Here is a 21,619-nt window from a genome sequence, read left to right as displayed (position 1 = left end):
GACCGATCATTTTCCAATTGTTTTATGTATAGACATTTTATCGGATCTAGAACATGTCTCAAATGTTCAAAAGATTAAGTTTAATGAATTGAGTTCTTGTTTGAATTTTTCAGATTGGTCCTGTGTTATGAATTGTTCTGATGTTAATGTTGCTTATGATAATTTTGCTGAAGTGTTAACTGATTGTATTCAAAGTTGTACTACTACTGTTTCTGTGTCACGAAAGTTTAGAAAAATTAAGCCATGGATTACCAGTGAATTGGTTTTGTTAATGATTAAAAGAGATAAGTTAAAAAAGAAAGTACATCAATTTCCTGATGATATTTATCTAAAGATTAGATTTAAGTGTTTAAGGAATTATGTTGTTAGCTTGACCCGTAAGACTAAATGGACTTATTATCATAACCTGTTTAAGAATGCTAAAACTATTAAACAGAATTGGAATATTGTTAACTCTATTATTGATGTTAAAAAAAAAAATAAGAAATTTTGTAATTTTGGTACTACTGATTTATCTGATTTGAATTATTTTTTTGTTAATGTTGCTAAATCTACTTGCTCCAATCCTAAATTTTGTTCTCAGGGCATGCCTCCTGCTCCTTCTTCTTCTTGTTACCTATATCCTGTTACTGTATCTGAAACTATGAATAATATTTTCTCCTTATCAAATTCAGCTTCTAATGGTGTAGATGGTGTTTCGGTTAAGATTTTGAAAGCTAATGCTAATCTTTTGCACCAATTTTGACTTTTTTTAATTAATTTATCTTTTACTCAAGGGAAGTTTCCTAATGCTTTAAAGTTATCATTGGTCATTCCTATTTATAAATCTGGTAATATTTCTGATTTTACGAATTATAGACCTATTTCCTTATTAATACATTTCTCTAAACTATTTGAAAAATCTATGAAGATTAGAATTTTATCATTTCTTGATAGACATTCAGTTTTGTCTCCTTCTCAATTTGGCTTTCGGCCTGGGCTTGGAACGGAGGTTGCTGTTGCTAAACTTGTGGGAAGTATTACAGAAGCTTTGGATTCTGATCTTCATCCAATTGCTGTTTTTCTTGACTTAGCCAAAGCTTTTGATTCTGTTAATCATAAAATATTGTTAAATAAATTATCTTATTATGGTTTTAGAGGCATTGTTTTTGATTGGTTTTTTCTTACTTTCACAATAGAAAGCAATCAGTTTGTATCCATAATAATTATAGTGATTGGCTTACAATTAATGTTGGAGTACCACAAGGTTCTGTTCTGGGCCCTTTATTATTTCTCATTTATATAAATGATATTCTTTACCAACAGTTTTTGGAGATATCCAAGCCTATGCCGATGATATTGCTGTTGTTTATAGTAAGCCAAATCTAATTAATGAAGCCATTATTTCTAGTGATCTTAATAAAATTAAAATTGGCTTTTCTGTAATGACTTATCCTTAAATATATCTAAATCTTTTCTTCTTCAGTTTAACCTTTATGGTGTCATTCCAGCTTTTCCTTCTATTTTTTATCATTCTAGTGATTGTTATACTTACCCTAATTGTAAGTGTCCCAAATTGACTCAAGTTTCCTCTGTTAAATATTTAGGAATTATTTTAGATCGAAAATTAAATTGGCAATTTCATATTAATTCTTTAGTTAATAAATTAAAATATAGTTCTATGCTAATTTTTGAACTTAGTCATTGTGCTCCTTATCATATTTTGTTAAGTGTATATTATGCTCTCTTTCAATCTTTCTTACAATATTGTATTTCAATTTGGGGTGGCACATATAAGACTTTTTTAATTCCTATTCACAAGTTGCAAAAAAGTGTTTTCTCTCTTATTTTTACTCATAGGCTTGATACCGATTTCAGTAAATTTAACTCCCCTCTTTCATATGACAAACTTTATTTATATTTTTAGCTTTATCTACATTGCATGTTTCTTTTAATAGGCCTTTTAAAGTCACTTCATATTTTACACGACTTCAATCTTTTTTTCCAATTAATGTACCCACACCACGTAAAACAGTTACACTTCATCAATATCTTTATTTGGCACCTCGTATTCATAATTTTATTCCTTATAGTATAAGATCTTCTATTAATCGTGTTAATCAAAAGAAATACTTAAAACAATGGATCTTAAATACTGATGATAATATTCTGGGAACTTTATATTGATTTTGTAAGTTTTGATTTTACATTATTATGTGTTTAACCATCACAGGACGAGTTAACTCTTTGTTGATGGTTTTATATTGATATTTGATTTTTTGTGTCTAATTTATTGCTTAATAAATTTATTATTATTATTATTATTGTACACAAAATGGTAAAATGAAAGCATGCAGAGACAAGTGATATGTTTTTTTTTACATAACAACCTTACATAGGGGACCTTTGAATATGAAACTAAGCTTCAGGGCATTTCCGAACGTACAGTTGTCAGATAAAGTACGACCAGATGTAGCGACATGGACAGTAACGACGTGAAGGGTCTTGAAATCTGTTTCAGTACGAAGAACTCAGCCTCCTATCGTTACCACTAGTACGAATAACGTTTTATTTTGAGGTTTTAGTAATGTTAAACAGTGCGAAGATATATGCTAAGTAGAACGTATAAACCTTCTACAAAACACCTCTCGAATTCCCCTCATCAGGGTAGCATATTCCGATTATGGTATGTAAGTTCTTACTCTATGGATTTCGTCCGGTTTACACATTATTCACAAGTAGTTAATAAACGGAATGACGAATTATTAGTCCTAACCTTTGCCACCTAGCGGTAAGTGTGTAAACTTACGACGCTAAAAACCATGTTTCGATACTCGTTGTGAACATTGCACAAGCAGCTTCTCATGTAGCTTTGCTGGAAAGTTTAACAACAAACAAGCAAATTCTAGACGTTACTTACGGTATAAAAGAAGAATAAACTATACAACTTGTGAACATCTTGAGTTATGGTTGTTATAAAGATGATTTTGTTGTGACGATAAAACATTTCACCAACGTAAAACACAAGAAACAGTCCAAGCAGCTCTTTTGCGATATTTAAGCCTTTTATATTTATCTGTTTAATTGAAGACATTACTATTTGGTGAAGGTAAACAGATTTAGAGAAGTTTATACTATTAGCATCTATTCCAATACCTGAATGGAAGAGAATTATAAACTTTCTAACTGGGCATGCTCAGTGAGAAACTGGTAAATCCTTTTTAGGCTTACTTGTTTTGTAGAAATATTTTATTTGCTTCAGTAGCACGAAAGAGTGTGATACAGTATCTAATGACAAGAAATACAAAAAAACAAAAGTTTCGGTTAAAAGAAAACAAAAACCGATGGAGTGCACGGCTAGTATATTTCTTCTATAATGTTTGTTTGTTTGTTTTTTAATTTCGCGCAAAGTTACACGTCCCTAATTTAGCAGTATAAGACTAGAGGGAAGGCAGCTAGTCATCACCATCCACCGCCAACTCTTGGGCTACTCTTTTACCAACGAATAGTGGGATTGACCTCACATTATAACGCCCCCACGGCTAAAAGGACGAAGATGTTTGGTGTGATGGGGATTCGAACCCGCGACTCTCAGACTACGAGTAGAGTGCCTTAACAACCTCTATGCCGGGCCTTCTATAATGTGTCCGGAGATGGTTGATTCTTATATGCCTCTCAGTGGTATAGCGGCATGTCTGTGGACTTACAACACTGGAAAGCAGCTTTTAATATCCATGGTTCACAAAGCACAGATAGCCTATTGTGCAGTTTTGTGCTTAATTACAAACAAACCATTTTTCAAATATTAATATTATATAATTTTTGGAGAGATGTTAAGATATTGACATCAAAACGTTTCTGAGGCTTTAGCTAGATAAAGAGTTAAATACACAATGTTTTATAACAGACAGAAACTATCGATACTTGTGAGAAACTCAGGATCTTTGATAAGTGAAAATTACTTATGAACTATTTTTAGTATACAAATAAACACGCTGTTAATCGTCTCTCGAACTCTAGTTGGAGAATTAATACGGTTGTGAACTGATAAACGTATAACTAAATTAAATATAAGTTAATAATAAAAACAAGATTTCAATAACAGCAACACAACAACAAAATGTTACCTCATCTCCCAAGTGAAATGGAAAGTGAGTTAAAGGTTTCACTGCCATGTCGTGCGAGGCATTTTCTCTCCTGTAAAACACGTGAAACACATTATAAGCACTTTAACTTTTTAATTTTACGAATGAATTCCCACCCACTTTTCTTCAGGTCTGAAGTTTTTGTTAAAAACGGCTTAAATGTGAGGCTATCCAACCATGAATTTCACTGTAAGGCCACGTAAAACTTTGTTATGGCTGAAACGAAATGTGATAATGTGCTTTTACAACACGCGACGAGAATAGGTTAATCAGTAGAATTCAATCAGCCACTTGATCCTGGTCGGATTCTAGAGTTTGAGTTGAATTTCAAAAGATACAGTTGTGGTAGAGACTCACATCAACAAGTCAAGCGCTAGGCCTACTTTAAGTGAATAGTTCGCGAAAACGTGACTTCCATAAAAACAGCAGGGTATTTAATAATGATAACTAATTAGATAACTCAGTGCTTTAACTTTAAACGGAACAAATAAGTTAAAAGATTTTGAAAATTACATTCAGTACATTCAAATCTCTTAACAAAACAACTCAGGAAACATTATTAACTAAACGTCTATTCGCTATGCTGTTTATTTGTGTTTTTACATTAAAATCGTGAGCACTTAGAGAGAATAATAAAGGAAGGGCCGGCGTGAAGTTAAAGTTAGCTTGATCAATGGAATATGATCATATTGCAAAAATAAAATTGATACTTTCGAAAAATTCTTCAGGGTTATATTTCATTTTGTATTTTTAATCGTAAAAGAATTATGAAGATATTTCTCGGTAACTTAGTTTGTGTTTATAATAGAAGCATACGATTAAATTATCAATAAATAGTTCAGACTACTTATTTACAGCCAATTATGTTCACCAGTTGCTAAAAAATTCAGTAGAGGTCTGTAAACATATCTATAAACGTTTAGCGATAAACGTGCAACTTTATAAGTTATGAAAATTTATAATATTTGTAAAACACTAATTTCGTACACGGACATAAAACTAATTTCTATTAAACTCGTACAGAAAAATAGCGTTAAAAAAGGTTAACGAATGATACCCGTCTCTAATTTTTTTAAACAAAATTAATTCTATAATAAATAATTCAATAAAATAAGACTGGAAAAAGGAACATTCGGAAATTAAAAAAAGAAATCTCACATCTTCTACAATTGGAATTTATCACCTTACGAGCAATTAATTCTAGCTGTTTATAATATTCTATTACCTTATGAACAACGAGTTCCACCCGTTTACAATGTATTAAATATACAGAGCAGTTAATGTCATATTTATTCAATATTAAAAAATTTGTTAAGATAAAAATAATTTCTTTTTGCTTTATTCATATAAACACGTTTCTTTTTTAAATTGCGTATAATTCATTTCATGAAAATTAGCGAGTTGGTTAATAACAATTAACTAACCCTACAAAACTGGTATAGACTGAAGTTGAATTGCGTATGTGAAAGATATACCTGAGAATCAACAACTTATTCACTGGTCCTTGCTGAGCTTTGATCAAAGCTGAGGCATTGAGGTGACAGCGACCATGTACAACAGTCCCATTCACCTGAAACAAAACCAAAAAATGTGCGTTAGCGTGTAGATTGGTTCGTTTGATCCTCAGCACATATATTGACGGACTGAGGTGACAGTCCTTACAATAGTTCAGTTAAGGCAAATATAACAATGTAATGATTTCTGAGTTATGGTAAAAAAACTTCGATATAAAGCTTCATAAATTCAGTAAGAAGACAATATCACGTTAAAATAGGCCTAGCTTACATGTCAAACAAGCACTTAGTCATGATCGATAAATCTCAAATTCTGTATGAGACTCATCTAAACGAAACGATGGTAGATATTGTTTTGTAATGAAATAAGACCAGTTAGTCTTGCGATCAGAACATGACAGGGCCCAGAATGGCCAGGTGGTAAGGTTTCTCGACTATCAATCTGAAGGTCTCGGGTTCAGGTCTCCGTCTAACCAAACATGCTCCCCATCCCTGCCGTAAGGACGTTATAATGTTCAGTCCCACTATGCGTTGGTAAAAATAATAGTCGAACAGTTGGCGGTGGGTGGTTATGACTAGCTGCCTGCTCCCTAACCTTTCACGTACACATAGGTTCGTGACTAAAGAAAATGACGTAGCTCTTGCTTTATAATGGATAAGGATGAATTATGGAGTTACTGATTTCGTATAATACCTTGTTTTTACAATAATGAAGTTAGCATTTTTAAAAGTCAAAACACATACACATCTGACCTTAAGTAAAAAGAACCAACTCAATATTTTAAATGTTGAAAGTTTAGTAGTATATGAAATACCAATTTCAAAGTAATGGTTACTACATATATTCATTTTGTTTTTATAGATAATGAGACAGAACGACAAACGGTTTAGATGTCACCTAAGTGTAAAAACTTACAGTTTAATTTATACAAAACTTACAGTTTAATTTATACAAAAACTTTCAATTTAATTTATATAATATACTACAATAAAATGCACATAAAATCTTTTGATTTATATTTTTATTTACGTTAACTGAAATCTCTTGGGGCACATTCAGAATAAAAAAATATCCCGTGATAATATACATATAAACTGAAAATTATATAGAAAGAAAAACAATAAAAAGCAAGAGTCATCGAAAACTGGTAAAATATAAACGATATTTGTGTGCAGTTGGAAATAATGAATTTATTATTAATAGTAGATCAGAAACATTAGAAGAAACGTATGTTTAAAAAAAAAGTTGGGTTATGATCATTTTGAGCCAGAAAACAAATAAGTAATTGCATTGAAAGATTTTACGTATTTGTTGTTAAACACAATACTTACGCAATGAGCTATCTGTGCTGTGCTCAACACAATTATCTGATCCCAGTTTTTAACGGCGTGAGTCCTCATACCTTCTGTGACCATGAAGGTTTTTACTTCTCCTTAAAAACAACTTCATTCTAATACCAACTTAACAAAGCTCATATAGTTTCTCCTTAATGTTTGGTGTGTTACAACTACAAGGAGACTGGTTTCTGTAGAACAATATAGAAAACAATGCTCTGGTGTTTTGTTTTCAAAATTCAAATAAATCAGTGATGTTATTTTGAAAATCATTTAGTTCCAAAAGGTTTACAGTGCTGTTATCAAGACATGGACTTAGTGAGTGAATATAATTAATTTCCATAAAAAAATTAATATAACAGTTGATTCTTCAGTAGGATGGGACATATTGTTTTGTTTTTTTTGTCAGACTTTTGACGCTATGTTTATTATAACGTAGAATAACTTTGACGTTTTCTCAAAAGTTGCATTGTTACTTATCCAATTTCATAATAAACTATATTGATTTGTGTGTGTCGAAAAACATTCATTCAGTATTACTCTTAGTAGCGGGTGAATACTTTTAAATATATGGGTTGAAACAGCAAAACCTGTCTTGCAAAATATTGATCAGAAATTCCATTTTTCAAAATATGTTCGTACATTCCTCGTTTGCTCACCCGTGAGTCTTGTTTGTTTTTGTTCTTAAATTTCGCAAAAATCTACATGAGAGCTATCTGCGCTAGCCGTCCCTAATTTAGCAGTGTAAGACTAGAGGGAAGGCAGCTAGTCATCACCACTCACCGCCAATTCTTGGGTAACTCTTTTAGCAATGAGTAGTAGGATTGACTGTACCATTATAACGCCCCTACAGCTGAAAGGGCAAGCATGTTTGATGCGACGGGGATTTGAACCCGCGACCCTCAGATGACGAGTCGAACGTCTTAACCCACCTGGCCATGCCGGAACTTACCCGTGAGTCAGTGGTAAGGTTACGGACTTAAAACTCTTAAAGCTAGGGTTCTATTCTCCGCATATAACGCATTTTACAGCTTTTTACTAAAAAGACAACAACAAAGACATCATGCACATATATCTTAAAAACAACAAAAATTAATTTAATTAACAATTGCTGTGTTAGCTTCGGTACACATACCACAAATGTAAAAGGTTTCCTATAAAGAATACCAAACCAATGATAACGTAATTTTACAAAATCGACTCACCACGAGGAGTATCACATCAGTGTTACATAACGGTACATAAATGAATACAAACTGCATTTACTTCATACGATTTTTAAAATTTTCTTCATATATATATTATTTTTTAAACATGTTAGCTATAATTTTACGCCCGTGAGATTCTAATGCTCACGTTATTAATAATTCAAAAATGTTGGTAAACCTCTGAACACACCGAATTTAAATACACGCTTTAAAATGTCTACACAATTTTAACAATTTGCAGTAGGTGATTGAATTTTATCTCACTTTCCTGTTGAAAACGATTTCTGCTTTTTTTTTAAATCTTTTTATCATTCTGTAAAACATTGTAGGTCAGTGTGCGTCAACCCTGAAACCCTAAAAGGAGAGAAGAGTACCTGAACAAGATAATGTGATTACAAGGCGTTAAAAACATAAAACTAAATTGCTGGATAGCAAGGTACGAGCTAATTTGTTTTAATTTCTATAAGAATTATCGACTAATTAGATGCTAAGCTTAAATTTAATTATCACAAGATTTGTTTGTTTGTTTTTTGAATTTCGCGCAAAGCTACACGATGGCTATCTGCGCTAGCCGTCCGTAATTTGGCAGTGTAAGACCAGAGGGAAGGCAGTTAGTCATCACCACCCACCGCTAACTCTTGGGCTACTCTTTAACTAACGAATAATGGAATTGACCGTTACATTATAACACTCCCACGGCTGAAAGTGCGAGCATGTTTGGTAAAACGGGGATTCGAAGCTGAGATTCAGAGTCGAACGCCTTAACCCACCTGGTCATGCCGAGCCTATGATTACAACCAAATAAAATAGATTAAAACTACCTGTCTATCTAACGATACAGACGAGACAGTTAATTCTGATACATGAGTACAGCCGTTTAAAATTTGAATGTACTTAAATTCTGTAATACATCTATATTATTCAGTGTGCGAGTCTTACAACACCCCCACATCGGTCTGTCTGCTGGGCCCACTGAGGAAAATCGAATACCTGATTATACCGTTGTAAGTCATCGAATACCTGATTATACCGTTGTATGTCCGAAGACTTACCGCTGTCACATTGGGGCATATTATTCAGTATAATAGATAATTGGTTCTCAAACAGTTTTCAGTGGATTGTTGTTGTTGTTTTGAATTAAGCACAATGCTACTCATTGGGCTATCTGTGCTCTACCCACCACGGGTATTGAAACCTTTTTTTAGCGTTATAAATCCGCAGACATTCCGCTGAGCCACTGGGGGGCAATTTCAGTGGAACCCCAGAGTTCCGTGAAGAGCTATCTGAGATTCTCTACGAAGTTAACAGGTATTGGAGACGTTTTTCAACTATTGAATGTTAACTTTCCAAGGACCAAATGTATTCTTAAAATAATTAGTCAGTTGATATTCAGTGTTAACATTAACAATATTGTTACCAATGCGGTCGCTTTCATGCAGGCTAGGCTTAGGGTCTTGTAACAGAATGAATGAAACAAGAGGGTTTTATAATTTCATAAAGTTTGTTTGTAGTTAAGCACAAAGCTGCATAATGGGCTATCTGTGCTCTGCCTATCAAGGACACTGAACCCGGGTTCTAGCGTTGTAAGTCCACAGACATCCCGCAATTCCACAGGGAGGCTCATAAGGTTTGGCAATAAATGGATGATTTTATTACGTTTTTGACAAATCACTCTTAACCAGATATTGGCTTAAGGTGAAAGATGTGTTTGGATGGAATGGCAGGTGTTAGAGGATGTAAGATAAAACAAGTGTTTCAACGTAGGGGCAGGATGTTAGAGAAATATAGCAAAGTTGATGTGCGGATGTTTTTTTTATATATACGAAGAATCTAATTAGTGATCGGATGAAATCTTATTTCAATCAGATGAGCTGATTTTTTAAAAATAAGGTATACATTTTTGTGAAGGCTGTATGGCACAGTTTAGGAATTTCTATAAATAAAACCTGGCCCAGTATGGCCAGGTGAGTTAAGGCGAGCGACTCGTAATCTGAGGGTCGCGGGTTCGCATCCCGGTCGCACCAAACATGCTCGCCCTTTCAGCCGTGGGGGCGTTATAATGTAACGGTCAATCTCACTATTCGTTGGTAAAAGAGTAGCCCAAGAGTTGGCGGTGCGTGGTGATGACTAGCTGCCTTCCCTCTAGCCTTACACTGCTAAATTAGGGACGGCTAGCGCAGATAGCCCCTCGAGTAGCTTTGCGCGAAATTCAAACAAACAAACAAATAAAACCTATTTTATATAGCTTACATGTCAGAATGACTAATAATCAGAAATGAGATTAACATGAAGTTAATTTTAACTATGCTACTATTTACAACGCTACAGGACTAAATCCTACAATCTTGTAGTGATCCGATTTAACTTAATCATCAGAAACGCGTCCTTGTTGCTAACATAGTTTTCTTCCGTAATCCCACGAGGTTTGGACAACACAGGAGGATTATGTTAGGCCTAATTCTACCGCTAAATCAACATAATTAATATTAAATCATTCATTAAAATTTATTTTAACAAAATACGCACATAAGTTCGTCGTACATTATTTATAGGTATAGAGATACTAGTTACCTCTATAACGTCAGTTCTTGCAAACAAACAAACAAACAAACAAACAGAATTCAAACAATAAAATTACATTAGCAGGTTAATCAAATAATTAATTGTTGTTACACTGAATTATACGTAAACACCTTTGCCGTTAGGAACGAAATGGATACAGCGTTTATGTTTAAGCTTGTTTCAGTCACGTCAACAAAAGGTTTAGAAGAGGGAATCATGTTGATGTAGTGGGCTTCCATTAACTAGTTAAACAGTGAAGTAAGTGTTGTTTTGGTACTGATACATTGAACTATAAGTTAATACCTTTGTCGTCAAGAGAATAAAGCATCTAGTGTTTATTTCAAAGTTTGCTTTATACACTTTAACAAAAGGTGTAGAAGTGGGATGTTGGTGTAGTGGACACTAAAAACAACCAATTACTAGTCAGAATTCATTAATGTCACGCGCTAAAATGACGTAATATAACAGACATCGTATAACTCTTTTTATTTCTTGAATTTCGCATAAAGCTACACGAGGGCTATCTGTGGTAGCCGTCCATTATTTACCAGTGTAAGACTAGAGGGAAGGCAGCTAGTCATCACCACTCACAGCCAACTCTTGGGCTATTCCTTTACTAACGAATAGTGAGATTGACCGTAACTTTATGACACCCTCACGACTGAAAGGCCGAACATGTTTGGTGTGACGGGGAAATCTAATAGGACGCAGAACTAAAGAACATGCGTAATGTCTCGTGAAACTTTAACATATTTTCGCACAGTTAATTGGTCGTTTTTAAAGTAAAAAAAAACGTGGATAACATTAAAAACTGTTCATAAACCTTCAAGAAAAAACGTTTTCTAATTTGAATTTTGAAACGTGTACGTGAATGATGCACTTAACGTTTATATGCTTGGTAGGCAAGGTTTTGAGTGCAGCTGTATGACACTAAGGTAGGAAACACGAGGAGGCTTTGTTAGAGAGTTTGACAGCTCCTTCATTAGCGAACGACTAAGACAGATAAGAAACACGTGTAGATATTCTTAGTTAGGACATAGACAAGTGAGAACCTAGTCACGTGGAAACATCATTCAGTTTTTCTTTTAGTTAGGAAGAAAGAATACGACAGAATCCACATAGCACTTAGTGTCTAGCCCTCTCTTTTCTCGTAACCATAAGCTCGAAGAAAAGGCTTTCTTTATAATGGCGTCGAGTGGGTTTCAATCCAGACATGTTTTGTCGCCGAAGAGTGAACAAGATCTTTTTACAGAAAGAGATACTTTATTTTGTTAAGTTCTTAAACCATTATGTATGGAAGCTACGTATTATACTTGTCTGAATGAGCACAATTAATTTGAATTCAGAAAGAAAATCAAATCGACACATCTATAGATAGATAGATATAATTAGAAAAACTGAAACTCTAAAGATCTGAAATGTAACCAAATTGAATGAATTCTGTTTCAAAATAAGTAAAAATCAAACATAGTGCTTTAAAATATTTTCTTAGTTAAAAAGTAATTACAGTTCCAGTATGCGTTGCAAAGAAAGATATGTCATTGAGAAAACATCATTTAGTTAATGTGTCGCGGGTTCGAATCCCGGTCGCGCCAAACATGCTCGCTCTTTTAGCCGTGGGGGCGTTATAATGTGACGGTCAATCCCACTATTCGTTGGTAAAAGAGAAGCCCAAGAGTTGGCGGTGGGTGGTGATGATTAGGTACCTTTCTTCTAGTCTTCCACTGCTAAATCAGGGACGGCTAGCACAGATAGCCCTCGAGTAGCTTTGCGCAAAATTCAAAAACAAACTAATGTGTTATATAGTTCAACATGAGATCTGATTTGCGTGTGGACAACACTGAAGCTACTCCAGTAAGGTCGATGTTCCTTAGTGGTTAGCACCCATTAGCTCCACGCACACACGGCTCTGTAATTTGACGTAGCGGGTGCGTTATAAGGGTAAAATTCAAACATCACTATTCGGTCTGGCAAGAGTACACCAAAAATTGGCGTTGAGCGATGCTGACCAGATACTTTCCTCTTCCCTGTCACTTCAAAAGCAGAGACGGCTAGGGCAAATATTCCCCGAATAGCTTTGAGCAAGCTTTATGACACCCTCACGACTGAAAGGCCGAACATGTTTGGTGTGACGGGGATGCGAACCCGCGACCCTCAGATTGCGAGTGGCACGTCTTGACCGACCTGGCCATACTGGGCCAGGTTTTATTTATAGAGGAAAATTTTGGTGAAATTTGTTTGTTTGCTTTAGAGCTAGCTTGGGCTAGCTGGTGTGTCGAGCCCCGGAATTTTAGTGATGTAAGTTCGCAAACGTTCCTGCTTTGCTAAGTGCAAAGTTAAAAATGAAATAAAGGACAAAGTTTAAAATGTCCATTGTTCGTATTACGTTTACTTGTTTTTAAAAATATATGTACTCTAATGCACACACACATAATGAAAACACGGCACATGTGAATCGATATATTAAAACTGCTTACTTGCTTCACTAGAAATACACAGTTTCTCAAACAAAATTATTTAGTTTCTTCCGTAGCTGAATCAGGGCGGTGGTAAATCTATTGAAAACGACTTTCGAATCCCTAATATCACCTACAATGTGAAGCAAATGTGTAAAAGAAAGACAGTAAGTCCATCTCCTGAAGCGCGCCAAGCCATGCTAATGGATATATCTCTAGAACTGTAGTTAGGCCAACTAATGGGAGAGATTGTCTTTTTTGTTTTATGACTCAATAGATGGCTATCTAGGTTATCATAGTTTGCTTAAAGGTTTTTGGCTCCATTTCCGACGCTTTGCATATGTGAGCTTACAGACCAAAGAGCTGCGAAAGAAAAAAATTTAGTATGAGTTAGTAAGAAACCGTCTTATCTGATTAAACATGACGCCCTGAAATTGAAAGGATACGTTCTAACGCGTCACGAGACAGAATATTTATCACACAGAAGAACATTAATTTAGCACTGAGGTAATACTCAGAAACTAGGGCCTGCTTTCTTAATATAATTTTCTCACGTGGAGAACTTAAACGTGTTTTTTTCTCTCACTAAATAGAGCTTCCAGTGCTTACATAAACCAATATGCTACCGTACAATAGTTTACACGATAACAGAACAAAGCACATTTCATGCCTGGGCGTGTCACCAGATTAATATTTCCATCTTTCATAAGATTGATTGGTATTAAGCACAAAGCTACACAATGGGTTATCTGTGCTCTTCTCACCATGAGTATCAAAACCCGGTTTCTAGCGGTGTCAGTCCGCAGACATTCCGCTGTGCCACTGGGAGGCGCTTTGATACAAATAAAAAATTATAGGCTGTTTTTTACAAACTTTGAAATATAAGATAACTTGTAAGATCGTTTTAGTTCCCCTTTTGGGGTTAATTTCTAAAGTGTGTGTTAAGGTTTCTATCACACCAATCGCATACGAACTTACTTTATAGTGCTGATAGAAGAAAAAATCCCGAAAATTTATAACGTAATATGCCTAGATAACATGTTTATTATACAGCTACTCATGAAATGAGTGCTTTGAAAACCTTCTAAATATTTCGTGACTATTAAACAGAAAACCCTGTTAAAAAATATTTAATATTTGCATACTTATTTTTCATTGTAACAAAGATAATCCACATTAATTTCCGTCATGTTGTTCACACTAAGCCTTTTTACCATGGCATGACTTTACACAAAAACTTTTCTCCACGGCATGACATCAGAGAAAAACTTTTCACCATGACATGACATCACAGAAAAACCTTTTTACACAATATTGCATCACACAAAAACATTTTTCACCATGATAAGACATCAGAGAAAAACTTTTCACCATGATAAGACATCACAGAAAACCGTTTTACCATGATAAGACATCACAGAAAACCGTTTCACCATGATAAGACATCACAGAAAACCGTTTCACCATAGCATGACATGTATAAAAATGCTTTTGTTGAGACCTTTAGAATCCTTTGAAAATGTTATAATTTATTGGAACTACAGTCAATTGTTTCGTATTACTTTTTTGTTTGTTTTGATTATGGCAAAGTTACTAAGCCTATTTTCTGCCATTTTTAGTGCCATATAGAGCGCCTTAAGCAGCAGACAATGCCAGACCGATCTGGTAATAATTTACACTTATTAAACATTTTCATTTTACATCTGTCAGAAATAAGAAATAACTTTCATCGTGCATGAAGACAATCGTAACTGACGGATTAGAAAGGGTTTTTTTTTTTTTTTTTAATAAGAGCACTGGTTAATCTGGTGAAACGTGCCCAAGATATGAAACATGCCAAATATCTGTAACATGTACAATATATGAAACATTTTCGTTAAATGTAACACGTCAAACATACGGAAATGCTCAATATGTGTGACATGTCCAACGTCTATAACACGTAATATATAAGATACATGTCCAATAAATAAAATGTGTTTAACACATGTAAAATGAACCTTTAGATAAAATAAGAATTTCATTTTTGTCAGTAACTAGCTCACTGAAGATCGCGTTTTATAAATCCAAGTTTTTTTACAAGAAGTTTTTATTTTATTGTAACAAACTCTACTTTTTATTGTTCAATGTTTTCTCTTCACGTTTGACAAGTTTATATTTTAAAATTTCTGCACTTTTTAGTTCTTAAATTTTATTACAAAACTAAAATATTCTTCTGAGAGCACTAAGCCTTAATCTTTCACTTCACCGTAGGCTGTAGAATCATTTTTATGATCACATCGAAAGCTTCCAATAATCACAACTAGCCAGTTCTCTGGTTGCAGCTAAACGTAAAAGAACGAGTCAATAAATTTTCCAAACATAAAACTGAAATAAATTTATTTGAAATACTAGCTGCACATTAAAATGTTATCTTTGATTAAGTCACCAAGATGGGTGACGTAAGAGTGCGTCTTGCTGTATTATTTGTTATATCTCACTATTGTATCGAATAATACGTGATTTATGTTTGTGCAGTAGTTCAAACTATATTAGATTTTTTTCTTACACACATTATTCTACAAGTGGCATTTTCAATGATATTTTACGCCGTGCATTTTAGTTTCGAATATATTTGAAATTATTCGAAATCTACTCAGATTTACACCAGTACGTGAGAAAATATAGTCTTAAATTACGTAGCCAGTCAATATCGTAAAACTTACTAGAAAAATTCTCATGAAATGTTTCATTTGCAAATTATCGTCTGATAGACTCGAAAATCTCTTGTAGATTTCATTGACTACACTAAGGATTTGGATATTACCACTGTTTTAACGCACCCAGTTTGAAGGATCATTTTACAGCTCTGTCTCTGTGAAAACCGAATGATTTGGTTCAACGAACCAAAAGATTTTTGACACGTACAAAAGTCAGCCGTATTGACTGCTCGTTTTCTCTTCCGCTGGAGAAACGTCTCTTGGTGATATGTGAGATATCAAACACCAGATGGTTTTGACACTTATAAACACTACGTCACCTTTTGAGAAACGCATAAATTCTTTTTTTTAGTTAAAAAGTACCTTAAAGCATAAAGTTTTATAAATATGTATCGGAATTCAACTATATCAAAACTGATAATTATAAGTTTATTTATCTGCAGCGGTATCCATTATATCAGTACGTGAGTACAGGAATATAATATTACGACAATACTTTACGGTTATAATAAACAATGCTTACGAAGTGGAAATCTAGTTAGCACTCGATATTGAATCGTCAATATTTATTGTTTACAGATCCATTACAGAAACATAAGACAGAACTAATTAAGAAGATGAATCCAAAGGAAAAAAAAAAGATTAAAATACCCAATAAAAACGTTGCTCTGTTCAAAGACCATTTTGGACTATTCACTGGTGTGGAATAAAGTAGTCCTAGCATTATTTAGGAACGAGTTTTGTAGCCTGGTCAACTGTTATGAAGTCAACAGAACCCACTCGAACTACAGAGAAACAAAAGAACCAATAAAATTGGATGTTGAATATCAGGGCTGAGATTTAGGCCTAGATAGCCAAGAAGCGTGTTATATATAATCTTTAGGTTATCTCGATGACTTATTAATTCCTAGATACCTGAAAAAAGTGTTACATTTTTCTTCTGCTATTGATATAAACGAGTCACGACTGATTTGCCACATGTGATTTTACTTTAATGTCAACACAAGAATGTCCAAAAAAATGTCAAAAGCAAGAGTATAAACTCAATGAAACAATATATTTTAATCTTTATAAACAAGAACATATATGATTGGTTCACACTCGTTATCATTATTTTAAGTTTCACTTTAGGTAAGTAACTTGCTCTGATTGAAAGTTAATATTAATGATTCGTCACAGTGTGGAAGTCTACAGTAATACCAAGATAACAATGACATGTGACAACACCTTTCTGGACACGTGATTTTTTAGAGTTATATAAACATCACAATGACTCGTCACAACACACTCTGACACAGCACGTGATTTGGGAATCAATCACTGAAGCACGAATTATATTATGAGCATAAATATCTTTTCACAGGCTCACACAACAACAGAAAACTTTACAGTTCAACCACACCAGTCCATTTAGTTTACCAGCATGAAATTATACCAACGATACAGTAAGTGTTAATATAAATCGTGAGAGGGTGTAAGTTAGCAGTAAAGTTTGTTCCGTTCATTATTAACCGTTGTGAGAATAATGTTAACACAAATGTAGTAACTCTCGCGAGTATAGTATTAATATTGTTTACTGTTAATATTGACACAGTTCTCTTAACTGTCACGAGTATAATATTAAGACAGTTCTATTAACTGTCGCGAGTGTAATATTATTGTTTGTTTGTTTGTTTTTGGAATTTCGCACAAAACTACTCGAGGGCTATCTATGCTAGCCGTCCCTAATTTAGCAGTGTAAGACTAGAGGGAATGCAGCTAATCATCACCACCCACCGCCTACTCTTGGGCTACTCTTGTACCAACGAATAGTGGGATTGACCGTCACATTATAACGCCCCCACGGCTGGGAGGGCGAGCATGTTTAGCGCGACGCGGGGGCGAACCTGCGACCCTCAGATTACGAGTCGCACGCCTTACGCGCTCGGCCATGCCAGGCCTGTGTAATATTAAGACAGTTCTATTAACTGTCGCGAGTATAATATTAACACAGTTCTATCAACTGTCGCGAGTATAATATTAAGACAATTCTATTAACTGTCGCGAGTATAATATTAACACAGTTCTATCAACTGTCGCGAGTATAATATTAAGACAATTCTATTAACTGTCGCGAGTATAATATTAACACAGTTCTATCAACTGTCGCGAGTATAATATTAACACAGTTCTATCAACTGTCGCGAGTATAATATTAACACAGTTCTATTAACTGTCGCGAGTATAATATTAACACAGTTCTATTAACTGTCGCGAGTATAATATTAACACAGTTCTATCAACTGTCGCGAGTATAATATTAAGACAGTTTTATTAACTGTGGCGAGTATAATATTAAGACAGTTCTGTTAACTGTCGCGAGTATAATATTAACACAGTTCTATTAACTGTCGCGAGTATAATATTAACACAGTTCTGTTAACTGTTGAAACATCTTTCCACAAACGTACTGTAAGTGTTAGTTACAATTTTTCTAATTCCATCACTCCCTTTTTGTGTTATACAGGGTGTTCGGAAAGTCACTGTGCACTTATATATTTATTAACAGACAAAACTGCACAGCGACTTTCCGAACACCCTGTATATCTGATATCTGAATTTATGCTTACAATAAAAACAAAGGATTATTTTTATCAACTGTCAGCAGTCTACGAAAACAAGTAATTTTTATAACCTTTAGGAAATATGCAACTTCCGTTTTATTAACCCTAATACAACTGTAAGGGGTAAATTAATATTTTCATGACAATAAAATATTTACCCATATCATAATAAATTTACCTTCATTTTATCTAGTAACTTGCATATTTATCTATAAAGGTCCAGACCCCTTATGACACAACGGTAAGTTTACGGGCTTCTAACGCTACAAATCTGATTTCAATACCCGTAGTGGGCACAGCGCAGATAATTCATTTTGTAGTTTTGCGCTTAAGTTAAACAAATAAATTATCTACAAAAATATATATGTTTGTTTTCTACATATTATGCATAGCTTATGATGGTATATGTGTCAAAAGGTGAAAGGTTAAACAACCAAATACAAACGTTTCTAGCCAGACAGTATTTTCTCTCCTTAAACACACAAATTGAGCGTTGCAGTCAGCCCGGCATGGCCAGGTGGTTAGGGCGTGGGTTCGAATCCCTGTCCTACCAAATATGGTGGCCTTTTCATCCGTAAGGGTGTTATAATGTGACAGTCAAAAGAGTTGGCGAATGGTGGGGATGTTTGTTTGTTCTTGAATTTCGAGCAAAGCTACACGAGGACTATCTGCGCTAGCCGTCCCTAATTTAGCAGTGTAAGACTAGAGGGAAGGCAGCGAGTCATCACCCCCCCCCCCAGCTCTTGAGCTACTCCTTTAACAATGAATAGTGGGATTGATCTTCGCATTATAACGCTCCCGTGGCTGTGGTGGGGATGACCTTCCCTCTAGTCTCATATTGCTAAATCAGAGATGATTAACACAGATAGCCCTCTTGCAGCTTTGCGCGAAAGTAAAAACAAAACCAATCGTTACACGTAGAGGAGAACCATCAGTAAAGATATTTATTCTAAAGGGTAGAAAGTATTTTAGAGAGACTCACCGATGAAGGATAAGCTGTATAATTTAATCTATCTTCACATATGTGGAAGGAAACTAAATACATTTTCATCGTTTTTGTTAGAGTAATTTATCAAACTGCAATGCTGTTGTACATTAAAACATACATGCAATTCGGTAAGTCCATCAAGTGATCCATTTTCACAATAGAATAGCCAGCCTTCTACCTACAAAATCAGATAATCTTTTTATGAGATAAATAAACGAAAAGAAGAAAACCAAACAAGGACAGCTATCTAATCAAAAGGTAATTTTGCTTTTCAAGTTTCCGTTTAATTTTAAATTTATGTTTATTTCCATTTTTATTGAAATATTTTCGATTTGATATATTACATTTAGCCTTTTAATAATACCAAAGGTTTTTCCTTTGTCAATCTACTCCCGTATCTAAGCTATAATTTAAGAAAAATATTTGCACGTGTCTGCTTATAACTAATCAGCTACTATATTGATTTTCCACAAAGCGTAGCATGCACATTTAAAAACCTTCAGGGAAATGACACGGGAAGTTAAACGAGTAAGGAACGATCTGAGCCCCTGTGCCATCTCCGGGAGCCCCTAGGTCTTTCACATGCTTGAACTGGTATATCAGCTTTTAAATATAAATTTCAGCATTAAAGTTTGTTTGTTTAGAGTTAAGCACAAAGCTACACAATGGGCTATCTGTGCTCTGCCCATCGAAACCCGGGTTTTAGTGGGTAAGTCCGCAGACATACTACTGTGCTACTGGGGGGCTCACCATTAAAGAGAATACAGTTTAAAACTATAATATTTTAATTATTTATCTATTATTTCAAATACTATAATTTGATAATTTAATAACAAAATTGTTTTTAACTTTTACAAATATATAGGGTTTTAACATATAACATTCGAAAAAGTTATTTTTTAGATGGACAAATAACAAGCTCTAACGCTTCTTTCTCCTTATGAAATTAACATCTATTATTTTCTAAAAGTCCTAATTTATTTTAACAAATTACCAGAGTTTAATAATCTTTATAAATATTGTTGTTTTCAACCATATAAATTTTATATGATTTATGATAAAAATGGTTATTCATACAAGTGCTCCTTATTTCGAATAATCTCATATCAAAATAAGAACAAACATTCGATTTTTAAAAAGTTTTAACTCTGCATTTAAATTTTTTTCCTATGAATATTATAAATATTTTATCCCTTTCTGTTTTTGTAGAAAAAATTTAAATTGCCTTTAACATAAAACTGTAATTTAATTTTATTGTTCCGCTTTGCATTTTATATAAATTACTTATACATTACTTAATAATGTTCATTACCTCATTAATCAGTCATATAAAGTTTAAAAAATAAACAGTTATAATGTCTCCATAATTATGAAAAATCTCTCATCTCCGATTACGTTATGTATTAAACACATTCGATTTTTCTCTAAGAACGCCAAATATGACCAATTAGGTTTAGGCGTTCACTCGTAATCCGAGGGTCGTGGGTTCAAATCCCCGTCTCACCAAAGATCCTCGTCCTTTCAGCCGTGGGGGCGTTATAATGTGCGGTCAATCTCACTGTTCGTTGGTAAAAGAGTAACCCAAGAGTTGGTGGTAGGTGATGATGACTAGCTGTCTCCCCTATAATCTTACACTGTTAAATTAGGGATGGCTAACGCAGATAGCCCTCGTGTAGCTTTGCGCGAAATTCAAAACAAACAAACAGATTTTTCACGTATTCCATTTCCGTTTAGACGTAAGGATTATTCCCTTGATTCTAATTAACGAACGTTTCTTAAATATATCAATTATTCCAGGATATATTTCACAAATTTAACATTATTAGTTTCATCCAGGAATCTTTCTAAGGTTAATATGTTTTTTGGTTATTCAAAATAACTTTTATAGTTTGCAAACGAGGAGCTAACGTCCCTAAAATCGATTAATAACATATCTAAACATAACTGAAGATTAATTAATATAATGGTTTTGATATTTGACATTGTTTAGCTACCTCTACAATTTAATTGTTATTTTTGTTTGAAAAAAAAACAAACTTCGTCTTTAAGCAAAAGTTTATCAAATTTCCAAGTGAAAATGGGCCTGGCATGGTCAGGCAGGTTAAGGCGTTCGACTCGTACTCTGAGGGT

The 21,619-nt window shown here is 34.1% G+C and overlaps 1 pseudogene across 1 annotated transcript in view; it reads right to left on the bottom strand.

Moving 5' to 3' along the window:
- LOC143245107 (uncharacterized) overlaps nucleotides 1–21,619 on the bottom strand; it is a 158,019-nt pseudogene that overhangs the window by 46,391 nt on the left and 90,009 nt on the right. The window contains exons 11-12 of the transcript XR_013025470.1: nucleotides 5,600–5,694; nucleotides 4,107–4,176 (exon numbers count right to left, since the gene is read on the bottom strand). The product of XR_013025470.1 is annotated as an uncharacterized LOC143245107 (transcript). The remainder of the gene's footprint in view (nucleotides 1–4,106; nucleotides 4,177–5,599; nucleotides 5,695–21,619) is intronic.

Source organism: Tachypleus tridentatus, chromosome 2 (genome assembly GCF_004210375.1).
Source record: "Tachypleus tridentatus isolate NWPU-2018 chromosome 2, ASM421037v1, whole genome shotgun sequence".
NCBI classification, from domain to species: Eukaryota; Metazoa; Arthropoda; class Merostomata; order Xiphosura; family Limulidae; genus Tachypleus; species Tachypleus tridentatus.
Note: the sequence above shows the minus strand (reverse complement) of the source record. Positions and strands in the feature narration are given on the sequence as shown.